Source organism: Canis aureus, chromosome 6 (genome assembly GCF_053574225.1).
Source record: "Canis aureus isolate CA01 chromosome 6, VMU_Caureus_v.1.0, whole genome shotgun sequence".
In the NCBI taxonomy this organism is placed as follows: Eukaryota; Metazoa; Chordata; class Mammalia; order Carnivora; family Canidae; genus Canis; species Canis aureus.
In genome coordinates, this window is record NC_135616.1 from 25,501,672 (window position 1) to 25,517,123 (window position 15,452).

A 15,452-nucleotide genomic window follows, 5' to 3' on the forward strand; every position below is an offset into this window, starting at 1 on the left:
TTCAGACTATTTTAAGCCAAAATCCAACATGTGTTCCATGAAAACTGGAAAGGTTTATCAATATTATTATGCTATGTGTAAGTTGAAATTTGAGGGTGACAAGATAAAAATATACATATGAAAGTCAAAAACAAATAACATGAATACAATAGATATTTCATGGAATAGTAAGAATAACAATGACCACTCACTAGATATTTAGTATATGCCAGACGTTCATCACAACACTTCACATAAATTATCTCATTTAATATAGTCATATTATTTTATAATTGTGGGAACCAAGAGTCTGAGACATTAGATAATCCAAGATTACTCAGCTTGTAATAGCTAGAACTGAGGATTGATTTTAGGTCTGTCTCCTTCCAAAGCACAGGTTTATAACCACTCTGCCATACTATTTTCATTGTGAAGAGAGTGGTGTTCCTAATTCGATGGAGAAGTAACAAAAGAGTATCTGCAATAAGACTTATATATCCCAAATCACTTAAGTAACTGAGATGGTTCAATTTAAAGTTTAGCGGAAAATGCAGCCTCTCTGTTTTATGGCCTTGGCTTAAAATTCTCCATATATGTCCAGAATTCCCTCAGGACTCTTGCTTGTTGTATTCAAAAGATCAATTCAATTTGCTTTTACTTCATCCCTAGAAATGAAACTCAAATCTAACCTTCAGCAGGGGAATGCCCCCATTCAGGATCTGATTACCCAAGAACATGGTCCCATTAACTTGCTTTCTCTCCTACCAAAGGTAGCATAGAGACCTGTGTTACGCTGCTGCTGCCCTGTTGGAATATCATGACTCCAACTGGCCTCAGATACTAGGGCTGAGACAAAGCCTCCTGCTCTGGTAACCTTCACTATTCCTGATGCAGATTTCTGTCCAGCAGAGAGTCATGCCTTTAGATGTGATCGAAGATGATTCTCATTTCTGTATTATGTTCATTCAAGCACATGGTGCTCAGTGCAAAATTGGCTATGATGCCCAGTATTGCAGCCCCTTTTATTCACCCGCAAAGAGCTTCCCCAGGGCATGAGCCTACTACCTACAAGGATACCCTATCAGAACAAGCCCCAGAACCAGATCTACCCTTTGATTGCCTTATCAGCACTGCAAAGAATGAAGACAATGAGACTGGATTGACTATCAACAGGGAAGTGGAAGATTCTTGGAGAACATTACAATATCACATTGGAATTTATGTGATGTAGAGAAAAAATACTGGCTGTGGATCTACTAAAACCAAAGCTTTGGGCAAGCAGAGTTCAAAATTCAAAACACCACAGAGAAAAGACACTAAACCTCAAGTAGGATGAGAATCTCTAAGCTGAAATTGACATGAAGAACTGGCTCCAGTGGAAGAAAAATAAGCATATGTGTTTAAGGGAACCAGAGAGACAGCATTAGGAATGTTAGGGTAAATTCTCATACTCAGAAGATAAGAACAGAACATGGAAACGTCACAAAAAAAGCTCACTTAAAATCAAAAGTTTTTAAGAACGTACAAGAGAGGTTCAGAAAGGCTAAAGCCCAAAATGACATGAGACTTAGGAGAGAAGGGGACAAGAAAAATGTACACGGCTTAAAAAAGAACTTTGAGATACGACTTACATATGGTAAAGTGGGGACAGACTAAGTATACAGCTTGATGAACTGTACATACATCTCTATTTAGTAATCACACCCAAATCAATATGTAGAACGTTCCCAACACCCAGGTGACCCTCCCATGCTTCCTCTCCAAGTCAACAGCCCTCCAGAAGAAATCATCATCTTGATTTCTATCACTGTGCATTAGTTTTCCCTAGTTTTGAAATTTCAGATAAATAAATCATACAGCGTCTAGTTTCGAGGTTTTGTTAGCCACAAGAATATCATTTTCATGAGAGTTACCTATGGTTGGGTTTAGCAATAGTTCTTTTCCATTGTTGTAAAATATCCCTTTTAATAAATACACTACAACTTAGGTATCCTTTCTATTTAAGCTGACACCTGTAACTAACAAGGCACGTCAGCTGCCCCATTCTCCCCTTCCTACTCTGCCTGCCACCCAGCAGGGGTGAAAAGCAGGAAAGCAGGAAAGCAGGAAAATGGGAGGCACACAGCAGTCTTCTGTTTAGAGTAATTCTGAAATCTTGGTGTTCTGAAATGTGGTGTTCTTCTATTCTCGAAGTGTGGGAAATAGTCTTTGATTAGACCTTAGTTTGGGTTTGAGGAGTAGCTCCCCAGTGCACTATTGTCCATAGCTGTCCATTATGCTCCTCTTCCTTTTCCTCCCTGGCCATATCTCCCAGAATTAAGCACCTTTCTCAGCCTGCCTTATTCTCAAAGATCTGGGGCCCGAGGTTAGTTTATGGCTCAAACAGTCACGTCAATATTTGTCCTGGTGTTTCTTTGGCAGTAAAATCCTTTCAAAGATAGACTTTTTAATCTATTTTATTTTCTTCGACAAGCCAATAGCAGCACCAAGAAGTCTTTTCAAGACATGGCTCTAGACTTAATTATAAGTTTAGCAGTTCCTGGGGGAGCCAATTCTTTAGTTTCTTTGCCCTGAGACATCTAGTCCAACTGAAAGGACTAATAACTAACTGTTATCTTAATCAATTTATTTTGACAAAGGGCATGACAGCTGTACCCATGGTTTTGGTTTGCCTGTTAAAGATGAAAAGAAGTTTACTCTTCTAACAAAGCAATGTCCCAGAATTTATGTCATCTTCATACTCCCTTTCATCTTTACATTTAATGTGGCAAATTCATTTTACAGATCATTTCTGCCTTGTAGATTCTTGTAAACACAGCAAATAGCAAACAGAACACATTATGGATACCAATATTCTTTCCCTTCACCTTTTCCTAAAGCCTTAAGCTCTTTCAGTATCTGCTTTCCAAATTACATCAGTGGATTGTTTGACCAAAAATAGTGCCTTTATATAATGTGAGTTGACATCTTTCTAGTCTCTCAACACAACTTCCTTGCCACCCACTGTTGGATCCTACAATCAAAATCACAAAATGTTGGTGTTTTATTATGGCAGTACCCCACTTCTATAAATTTTTGTACTGGAGAGTGTGGGATGTTATATAGTAGTAACCTAAAACTCTAAACCTCAGTGGTTTTAAAAAAAACAAACAGTGAAATTATATATCATATCGTATATGTCCACTGTGAGTCAATTTCTCTATGTGTCCTTCATTCTGGTATCAAGGCCAGTTGAGAAGTACCTATGTGAAACGTTGATACTCTTGTGGCAAGCTGGCCTCTGAAAGTGACACATGGCACTTCTGTTCATACTTCATTGACCAAAGCAAGTCCCATGGTCAACCTTGATGTCAGTTGGATGGAGATACATGTCCCTTCCATTGAGAAAGCGGATGTTTTTAACCAAAAATACAACCAATTATAATAAAGGGGTAACTTTCTAGCAATTAGAGCTAAATAGCAGTGAGGTGAGAACTAAAACTATTTCCACAGAAGTTGAAAAATCTGTACCATCATGATAAATATAGTTATCATTTATTAAAGTATGTAACAAGATCCTAGCCTCCATTTGCTCTTCATTAAACCTAAGCAATGATGGAAACTGTAGCTCAGAGAGTGTAGCTCACCTTACCCAAGTTTATATAGTAGTAAGTTACAGAGTTGGAATTAGGATCTTAGTCTGAATTCAAAATCCATGCTTTTCCCATTGCAAAATATAATGATAGCTATCAAATACTTTTACACAGCAGTGAGGGGTTGGATTGATATCCTCTTACATTGGCTTCAGCAAGATTCTCTGATTATAAACATTTTCAATTATAGGATTTAATGAACTCTTTATTATGGCCAGAATTCAGCAGATGTCAATTGGCAGAATGATATTGTTAAATTAAAACTTTTGTTCTGTTTGGTAAATAATATTGTCAAAGCCCCCCCACGCACACACACATATACACTAAACTATCCCTTTTAGATATGATTGAGGACCCTCAGGACCGCATTTTGATTCAGCAATTAAGGGGTTCATTCTTCCCGATGGGGTTTCCTTAGACAATTAGCATGTCCTTGGCAGTTGGTCAGTGCCTATATCTTCCTGGTTATTAAATATTATGAATATCACCCTACCCAATAACTATTGAGTCATAAGTGGGCTAAATCAGGATTAAATTTTATTCTAAAGAGAATAATTAGCCTACTGGAACAGAAGCTATCCATCAAAAACTCAAGGTAATTATTAGATGTGAAATATAAAAGTCATATGCTTAAAAGATTTAATCATGAAAATGCATAATTTAAATAATTGTAATGAATTGCTAACTGAATAGATATGTTTTCATTTATTGAAGTTAGAATGGGAAGTTTGTTCAACTAGTTCATGTTATCTTTCCTTTTTAAAAAGAAAAGATTTTATTTATTTATCCATGAGAGACACAGAGAGAGAGGCAGAGACATAGGCAGAGGGAGAAGCAAGCTCCCTGCAGGGAGCCCAATGCAGGACTCGATCCCAGGACCACAAGATCATGACCTGAACTGAAGGCAGATGCTCAACCACTGAGCCACCCAGGTGCCTCTCATGTTGTCTTTCTTACATGTTATTTTGTGTGATGGTTGATGTTAAATAAGGTGAAATTTAAATATTCCTTAATCAACAACAGGAATCACTCTTCATGAACTCAAAATATATTCATGTTGAAGTTTAACATAGTAAATAGGGAGAACATTTAAATACCCCCTGTCAGTGGTTCCTAACCTTGGACTCACCTGGGGTACCATGTAGGCCACATCCCAGAACAAAGATATCAAGACTCCTGCTGATGGGACACAGGGATTCATAGTTTTTAAAAGTCTCCGGGCAGCCCAGGTGGTTTAGCACCGCCTTCAGCCCAGGGTGTGATCCTGGAGATCCGGGATCGAGTCCCATGTCAGGCCCCCTGCATGGCGCCTACTTCTCCCTCTGCCTGTGTGTGTGTGTGTGTGTCTCATGAATAAATAAATAAAATCTTAATTTTTGTCTCTGGGTGATTCTAATGCACAGTCAAGGCTGAGAACCACCTCCCTCTATCATCTAAAATGCTACCCAGTCCTTCCTTTTGGAAATTATGTTCTTTAGGTTTTTTAGATCAACTGCATGTCCCTACTTATCAGGTGTCTTACATAATCTGCAGATAGCTCCTGGACAAGGTAGGTGAAAGGGGGTGGACATAATTCAGAAATGAGGGTGAGAAAAATCCTGATTTTCTGGGAACTGATGGCTTCCCAAGATGTGGGATTTTCAATATTACGCTACCAGAACAATCTCCTCTGCCCTTTCTCTGGGAGGATAGCTTACTCAGGTCCACTCTCTGGGGTCTGGGATGGAGAAATAAAGTGAACAAAATTATAAAGGGGATTAACAATTTTATGTCCCTTTATGTAAGAGTTTATAGTCCATAAACAGTACAGAAATGGTTACACCTATGAAACTCTCGAAGAGTAGAATTTTTCCATCATCAGGGGTTTTATTTTGTTGAAGCCTGAAATATTTGCACATATAACAGCAGTCAGCCTTTTCTTATTCTTCTTACACCCTCAGGCACTTGATTCACTGGCCCCTGCTAGGCTAGAATTTAGCAAGCTTTGCCAAAATAGGCCAATTTCCTCAGCATTAAAAAAAAAAAAAAAAAAAAAAACTACTTAAGGGGCTAACCTCTTTCTGGTGTGTGTGGCGGGGAGCTGCAAGATTGTTCTGGAACTTCACAGCTTTTGTTTTTACTTTGTTTTTAACTAGTTACACCTAGCCTTCTAATGTCTTGTCTCACACAACTCCGTCGGCAGCATTTGTTTATAAAATCGTTTGCTTTTTCAGTTTGCGTTGAGTGCAGACAGATGTGTTTGCTGGCAACCTGGGGGTGGGGGGGTAGTTTTTGAATCATCGTGTTAGGACAGTTTCTATGCAACACCTGATCATGGCTCAGCTACCATCCATGCTCTACCCTGTAAACATCAACCCTCCTCCGAGCAAGAGTGAATGGGCCACAGACAGCTCTTGGGTTGCCTTAAGCAGGACATTGAATATTGATGTCCTTTGAGACAATCCAAATTAATGGAATTTAGTTTGCCTTTTTTCTAAAGGTTTTCTATTGAGGTATACAGGAAGCCAGCTGCATACCGACAGTGTCTCCTCAGCCCACCCTCTCCGCTGTGGCACAGGGAGATGCCCCAGGCAACAACAGGAGTGAGCACTATAATGCCATTAGGGCTTGCCTCCCACTTTTGGACTTTACTGCCACTGTCTCACTGCTATTGCTTCTACTCTTGCTGATCCATCTCCCTTCTTTATCTTCTTTTTTTCCTTTTTTTCTTTTCCTTCTATTTCTTGTATGGCTTTTACTTGTATACCAACATCTTGGCTTTAAAATCAAACTTGTTTCCCTCTGATCAGTGAACTGACCAGTCAGTCATTTGATGCCAGATAAAACCTTTGGAGCGTCCACATGCTCTTCCACAAATATTTTCACAGGAGTGGCTGCTTCCAGCCAGTCTCTGTTTTTTTCTGGTTCAGGCTTTCCATGTGCTTTCAAGTTCCATGAGGATTGGCTTCTAGACAATGAATTGCCTATCTGAGCCAAGGAAAAAGTCTTATATTTGGGGGAAAAACCTCCAAAAATATATAATTATCCTCAAGCAAAAATAACAGTGGGCATAGTGAGGATTACAGACTATTACACTTAGGTTTTCTTTTATTCCACATGCATTTATTAAACACTGCTTTGTGTCAGGCAGTGGGTTGGGTGTTAGGAACACAAAGAGGAAAATTTATGTTTTAAGTTCTCAATGAAACGTCAAACTCCTCTGCATGCCAGACCTATAAACAACTAATATTAGATTTTCTCTTAAAGTCTCTATTCATTTATGAAACTCAAATTTTAAAAGTTTTTATTTTAACAGAAATTTCAAATATGTTCAAATTGACACCATACCTTTCATTAATGGGCATTACTTACATATCTTTTAAGTATTATTTGATATGCAAATAATATAGGATATTTATAATTAGTATCACTCATAAAACAAATTAAAAGGATGTTTTAGATCAGTGGAGAATGTTTAATCTTTTGATGTTACTAAGTGGTAGAAAATTTGCCTACATTTTGGTGGGAAAGTTCGATTTATTTTTATTAACTTTTTTATACTGCTTATAAAAACTCTGCCTTTATCTAAATATATAGATCATGGAAAACAGTAATCTAATACTTGGATGAATATGAAGCTGTAACTATTATTTATAAAATACTGTGCATATATATGTGCTTGTATGTGTCTGTGAGGGAGATAAAAAATGGATATTTCAAATATCTGATAGAAAATGAAATCTAACAAACAACTAAAAAATGAGTATATATCTTAAGTCCAATCCATGTTATCATTCTCTTTGGAAAATAGATTAATATTTAGCAGATACCTGGAAGGAGCAGTTTTTGATATCCTATAAATATTTCAGAATGTTAAATGTTTTAATAAATAGACTTTTATATATTGCTTTAACATTAATATACTGGGAAAAACTTGAGTCTCCCTCAAGTTTTCTATTATGTGAGATATCTTGAAGTCCACTGATATTGCTTGCATCTCTGATTCTGCTAGCAAAAACATATCTGAGGTAAGATCTTTCCACTCCTCACCTTCCTCTTGGAGCTGTCTCTCTGGGGCTCATTTTTTTGATACATTTTCAATTTTATACTCCAAATCTGATCTTGAGTTACTCTATTTGACTTACATTCTTGTAGAATTTTTTCAGTATTAATTTTATCAGGCATTTATAATACACTCTGGTGTTCATCACTTGGAAGATACTATTGAAGGGAAACTTAATTGGATGAGATTGATTCCACCACACACACCATTACACATGCTATAGATATGTGTATACAGCTAAAGGGGAAATGGGGATACGCCTTTCTCACTCTACCATACTATTTAAATAATGCTATTAACTTATTAATCAGTAAATCAGTACAGGAGCTCTGTGGAACGTATGGCTTTGGCTTCCTGAATTCTGATTGATACTGAAAATCAAGTAGTAGCTCTTTTGAATTGCTACTCACTGATTTAGAACAGATGCAAATCCTTCTAGAATAAAATAAAATCTTCCTGAATAATCAATTCAGCACGATTATTTATAGAGAATCAGGCTGTGTCTCTAAAAGTTAAGTAATCATACTGCAGCATGGGTAAGCTGGTTATTTAAATTAGAATTGCTACAGTCTATGTGAATATTGTACATTAATAAATCCTAAAATTCTCTGGATATCCCACAAACAATTTTTCCCTTTCAAATGGCCACACAATTTCTAGTAACTTATAGGGGTGGAAAAGGAAGGAAAAGCATAAGAATTTCATCTCATATATACCTTCACCAGTGGTTCTTTTTACACAGATATCAGAGTTCAGTATTAGGGGAAGTTAAAAGGAGAAAGCCTTCTCAAGGGGAAAATATCTAGGACAGGGGAGAAAAACAGAGCATAGAGGGCAAAGCAAAACCCAGAGGAGTAAAATAAAATGTGCAGCCAGAGTAGAAGTATCTGAACACAGTACTGACAAGTGAATATAATCCTGAAAATACATGCCCACTCTCACACTCCATAAAGGGGGCACAAAGAGGGAAAAAGTGAAGTTAGTAAACATCTGTCCTGGCTAGTGTCACTCCCCAGTGCTGAGCCTGAGCAAGAGCTGCATTTGGGTAGCTATATTGGAAACCAATCCCAAGGCATAATAGTACAGTGGGGACAAGGGTGACTGAGGAGGGAGGAAGGAAAGGCAGCCCAAGAGATTGTATCTAACTGCTCCTGTTGTGGGCACCTGGGGCTGGATCCCGTTGGGTACCTTCTAAATAACTACAGAACAAGACTCAGCATTGTCTGCTCAAGGGGCAAAGAAAATATTTTTTGCTAGTTCCTGCATCCATGGCTCAAGATTGCCCATTGCACATGCATGTTTGTATAAGCATCAGAATAGCTAAGTGGATTCCACAGACGGCTGAGTAGTAGCAGCAAAGAACCCCATCGCAGAAAGTGAGAGAGAGTTCAGTTGAATTAAGGTGAAGTCAGGTTACACTTGGGCCGAAGATGTATCACAACAGCAACTGGAATAAAAAGATGGGCAGAGAGGGTCTGAGGCAAGGCATGAGAGGTGTCTAGGACAGCCATTCCTTGCACTGCAGAAACTCACTTGCTCCTTACATCAAGTCCCATTGGTCACAGAGTCTTCAAGATGGTGGCTGCCTACAATTCTACTAAATACTTACTACACAATGATAGGGGAACATACTAGAATCCCAACTGCTATGACTGATCCCAATGCTATAAGCATATTGCTGTCCTTTCCCTCCATTCCCCGTTTGGAATTTCCCTTGAGATTAGATGGCTTGACTGATGGAAAAACTCAGAAGTTTATTCCCCGGGGATTAGAATCCTTAGTTCCTTTACCTTTATTGAACCATGGTTATTGACACTGGCCATTTACTTTTACCACCAGGTTTGGAAGAACCAAGGTACACTTCAGGGAGTTCCCTAGGTTTCAAAAGTCATCCCAGCAATCCTGCCTCTCCCTAGTAATCAGGTTCAAGTACTCTACCAATATGGAAACTCCTTTCTTTTCCTAAAGACCCACTAGCACAAGGATCCAAAAATGGTCCATGGATAGTTACAGCCTTAGGCTCAGTAGAATCTTTATTGTGTCCCCTGATAAAAGTGTCTTCCTTTGCCAGAGAAAGAAGAATTCTTTTCCAATAGGGCCTAAAGTTGCTAAGACAGAAAGCATAAATTTCATAAGTGGGTAGCTGGAAAGACGGAAGAGAGGCCAAGCCTCCCTCCACACCTTGGTTCTCAGAACTGTGCATGCTCGGTGTTGGGAACACAGTGCCTTAGTAATGGCTGGTGGTTCGTTATATATACCACATCCTGGAGGTTAGTGCTCCAGCCCTGCAGGACATTAGCCCCAAACTAATGTCTTTTTGGAATCTTTAATAAACCACTTCCATCATTGTATTAGTCTGTCTATTTCCAGGTCATACAGCGTATATTATGACTGGTGGGTTTTTATGGTTATCCATTCATTGTTACCCTCATTAATCGTGACATGTGTCCCTTTGTCTAAGATAATGTTTTGTTGCATCCCATGTTATTAAATCAGGCATTTAATAAGTTCTCAGATGATGGTGCTGGTAAAAGCAAACCCATACTTTCAACCTAAAAAGGATAACCGTTGCTCCTTGACTGTTGAAGGATTTTGAAGTAATCAACTGGCTACCAAGGAATGGTGCCTTACTGAGGGTTCGGGGTCAGTCTCTGCTTTTGGCAGCTTAAGCAATTAAGCAGTAGCTGCACCAAGATCACTTTTAGTAACGGGAGCCCAACTCTGTAGCCTGTGCTTATACTGCACCCCTACCACTTGGGCTATGCCAACTGTATGATATTAACAAAACACTGGAATGGCTATGGACGGAGGCGGACTGCGAGCCACTGGACAAGTCATCCTGTCACCCAGATTAGTGAGTGTCTTCTCTACTATGGATACTCTCTAGGGGGGCATTATCATGAAGCCCAGAGATTCTTATGCTTTCCTGAGGGGTAGTGCAGTGTGATGGAAGTCTGTTTTCAGCCAGCAGCAACATACACACCCAATCCATTTCTGATCGTGTTTGGGTTTTCCTTCTCTGCTAGTTGGTGATAGAGAACCTCTACCCCATCTGTAAGGTCACAGATGTAACTTGAAAGAGAAAGGAGGAAGTGCAACAAAAGTAAGAGATATGGGAATCTAACCCGCTTGTTCAAGTTGCTGATCTCTCTCTGGATTTACTGAACTGATTGCTACTGCTCCTGTTCAAACTTTTTGCTGGGTGGGTGTGATAATACCTAGCTTATGACAAGAAGCCTTAGTCACACAGTAACTTGATGTCCCATGATCAGGAACTCTCTCTGTACTGCAGTCCAGCAAGAAGCTCCTCTTACAAATGGTAAGTAGTTCTCTGACCCCAACGTATGGCCTGTATGACGTTGTCTGAGGATCCCAGGCATCTGTGCTTTGACTCTGCTCTTCAGACTAGACAGAGACTACACACAACATCAGATCTGTTGGTCACATGAGCCACTCTCACTCTAGGCCCCAAACCATCAGCTTTGCAAGTTACCCAGTAAGTTCATTGTAGCAGTAATCCTAAGCACAGTATATATGTCTCTGAGATCCAAACAAAACAAAAGAAAACTCACCAAGCGCTGTGTCTCTTCTTTGGGAAGAGTACATGACCAGTAATCTGTCCTTTATGTCAAAGGAAATGGCAATGTTCCATAAGCCATTAAATCCCTAACATCTTCACTGGTATTGCAGGTCCCTGAATCTCCATGCTGTTATTTTCCCCCTTTCTGGCCCACATGTGTCTAGCCAATACACAGTACTTGCCAGTACCTGATTACTTAGCAATATAGTTGTCCAATATAGCAGACCAATTGATTAGAGTCCATGAGAATTATCCATGACAGAAAACAAGGGGATTAATGGGGTCCTGGGGATGGAGAGTTGATGGTCTTCCAAGCATAATAAAATTGCTTTGGGTCTTCTTTACTAATAGGACTATGGAAGATGCCAGTTCAGTAGTCACATATGCAATGTTAGAGACTGAGTTCCAGTAAAGATTCCACATCCAGCACAACAGCACAATTGAGAGACTACCATTTGATCAAGTTTATGGCCCATTTATGCACTGCACCCATGGAGGTCTTATGGAGGCCTCACAAGTAAATTGGATAAGAACATAATAGGAAATACCACCCATGCGTCTTTAAGTCTTTAATGTTGTCTCTAATCTCTGCAATTCCTCCTAGGGTGTGATTTACTCTCTTGGCTGAACTAGGTAGTAGAGAACAGTAGGACAGATTTAGAGGCTTTCACTCAGCCTTTCCTACGATAATGGTTATTCCCCTATAGGTCAGGGAACCAATGTGAGGGCTCTTCCAGCTGCTAGGTATGTTCACACCAATTATGTACTCAGAAAATGAGTAAATAACCACAGTGTGGATCCTTGAGCCCAATAAATCCAATGTCAGAGAGATTCAGCTAATACCTTTAATCTCCTGGTCTCTAATCACTCTAGCCACGGAATTATATTGGACTGTTGAGTTTCTGAGTGTCAGGTCAGATTTGGTGTCTAAAAACAGGGGATCCCTGGGTGGCTCAGCGGTTTAGCGCCTGCCTTTGGCCCAGGGCACGATCCTGGAGTCCTGGGATCGAGTCCCACGTCGGGCTCCCTGCATGGAGCCTGCTTCTCCCTCCTCCTGTGTCTCTGCCTCTCTCTCTATGTGTATCATAAATAAATAAATAAATCTTTAAAAAAATAAAAAAGTAAAATAAAAACATGCAAAATTTCTAAGTATTTCCTCTTCCCCAAGTAAAGACTGAAGGTCCTTTTGGAAGAAGATTGGGGATGAGCGTTGTGTATACTCACAGTAGCAGGGCAGGGTTCTTCTTTAAGGGAACCCTGCTTCCACCTCCAGTAGAGGGCTCCAATCTGCAAATTTATGGTATGGAGCCTGGGTCTGAAGCAGTGTCAGAGTTACCAAGATTTCCATGGGTGGTAGATTGGGCTGAGTGGACAGAAGAAGCACTAACTTTTGTAATGGCGAGGGTGTTTCAACGGAACAAGGACACTGGTGACCATAAGGATTGTGGAGTTCACTGGCTTAGGTAAGTGCTTTGAAAGCCTTTGAAAATAAAAGATGGCAGACCCAAGTCAAACCATAACCAAGTACAGACACATTAAAAAAAAGAGGCTATCAATGAGATCTTTCTTCTACTCATGCTGTTGAGTAGAAGCTCTACCCAGCTGAGTGGATTTTAGCCATGTCTTTTCACCGTGTCGAGACTCAGCTTCCACATCTATGATTGAACAGTTTAGTGAGATGATAAACAGAGTTCCCTCTAGTTGCAACACATCCCAGCTTCAGGAACACCACGACTCCCTACCTCAGGTTCACGTATCCTCCTATGAACCCACCAGAAGTGTAGCTGGAGAGCTTAACCATGTGATCCAGGGTCCCAAACAACTCGGGGCAATAGTTGCCCTATGATAAGGGGATCCAAAGGGAAACCTGAGTCCTATCTTGCATTTGAAAAGTTCTTTCCTGCTTGCTTGAACCTGAACAGTGTCTTAGTCCCATTTTCCCTGAATGTTCTATTCCCTCCCATGATCCCTATTTATAATTCACCTATAACTATAAATCAACACCCTCTTAGGGAATATTTCATCCACCCTGGACTGCCATGAATTGCCCACGGTTTTGCTGATGGTCAATAATTTTCAATGACTCATTCCACCCCTGCCTTTGTACCAGCTCCCTTACTGTGGAAGTCACCCCAGCTTGCTGTCCTTTGGTTACCTTTTAGAAGTTTAACTTGCTCGTCTCTTCGTGCTTGCCTACACAAAAGTTCCCTACCCATTTTCTGTAAAAGCAGTCTTTTGGCCTCCATCAGAGATCTTTTGACCTGGCTTCTTCCCACTCCCTACCTCTAAGCTAGGCCCTCGATGGGATTTTAAAGTCCTATTCTCAGAGCCCTTTGACATGCTGTCACTCTACAGCTCTGCCCTGGTCAGCCAGAAGACTTCTGTGCTGTCCACAGAGTTAATCTTTAATACCAATGTATTGTGGACTTCACAAGGGACAAAGTGTGGCAAGTAGTACCCAGGGGTGCCAGGATATTTGGCATCTCTCCCTTTTCCTGGTACACTGATTTTTACCAAATGCTAAATGCTACATGATTTGAAACTACTTCAGACAGCTCCATTGCAAAGGTGACGTGAATGCAGGAGGTGTTTGGTACTCTCTCTGATTAGTGGGTTCTCTGAGTTACTGATTAATTAGCTAAGAGAGACACTTTTTACATCGAAAGCCAGATCATGGCACGGCAGCCACTGCTACAGCCTGGGCCTGTGTACAGTTGCCATGGGGCTTTGGGAAGGCCTGTCGCAGCTGTATACAAAGACTGCTTTCTGAGAACCAGAGGCTTTTTCAATTATTAGACATCCAAAGCTTGATAATTTCTGACTTTGGATTTACATTTAGCATTTTTGTGTTTAATCAGGTGTCAGTGAGGGAAGAAAGGCACTGCTTGCTTTTTAATACAACATCACATTCATCTGCGCAGATGAAAATGCACTCTTAATCTTAACAAACAAATATGTTGCATTCTAGGTCTGGATTTTCACTATTACCAAAGCAGTTGCTGAAATACAATATTTCAGTTTTGCATGAAAGAAAAAGGACTAGAATCAGCTTCAGCAGTAAATATAAAATCTGTGTTTTAGCAGAAGCCCACTGAATAGAAATCATATACCACAGAGAAAGACAACAGATCCTTACAGCTCTATGTGTATAACGAACACAAATAGTCATAATTATCCCTGCCCCGGGGACTTAACTCCTTCGGGGGAAGGCCAGGCTTCCAGCCTCCTTCTCAAACTAAAATCATTTAGAAATATATTTGTCATCTCCTCCAGCTCTGTTTAAAAATGTTTGTAGATAGATACTGTTTATTGTGTTTTTTTCTCCCTCCTTTTTGTTTTCAGTATTCATGAGAATTAAAACCCTGGCTGTAATAAGGCATCTGTTGTAAACAAGTTCAGACAAAGGAAGCAATTTCTCTGGCAAGTAGGGGGCATGAGGAGACACAGAAGCCTGCATTATAGAAAAGCATAGATAACAACAGAAAGTAAACCTCTTTTTATCTCCACACTGCTCCCTCAGCTACCTTGTTGATCTCGAGGTCCATCAGCTTTGTAAGTTGTTTGGGGAATCATTAGACATCAAAAATATTGTGAATCTAAAAAATTTTGCATCATTTCTAATTTTATGGGTTCTAGCCACATCCATTCATAGATTTTCCAGTATCTCTCCATTCTGGACTGAGAGCAGATAGGCATCTGCCTTCAGTGTCAGTGAAAATATATCCTGCTCCATTCCCTTCCAAGGTGCGTGTGCACACACGCTCACACACACGCACAGGCATGCACACACAACACACATAAACACAGTGCACAAGCGCACATAGAGGCACACGGACACGGACATGCATACATTCTCACATACGCAAACACACACATAAGTTACACTTCCATGACCATGTGCACGGACATGCACTCACAGAGATATACTCACACACATACGCACACACACATCCCTGGCTGGGCACTGAGAAACAGTATCTGTCTTGCCCTGCTCTGTTTCAGGCCTCTGGGTTTCTGAGCTCATGCTCATTTTCATTACTGAAAATAATCATCTGCAGCCAAATTCTCCTCACTGCCTCAGGGAAAGTTCTTTCCTATCGCTTCCTCTACATCCCCCTCCCATATTAGGCCCCAAAGCCAAATCCTTTCATTTCAGAGAAAAATCACTGTCGCCAAACTGGACAGCATCTACACATAGACTAGTGTGAGGACACCACTT

General features: G+C 40.2%; 1 protein-coding gene across 1 annotated transcript in view; it reads right to left on the reverse strand.

Moving 5' to 3' along the window:
- Positions 1-15,452, reverse strand: part of NOL4 (nucleolar protein 4) — a 524,626-nt gene that overhangs the window by 436,379 nt on the left and 72,795 nt on the right. The window lies entirely within an intron of this gene.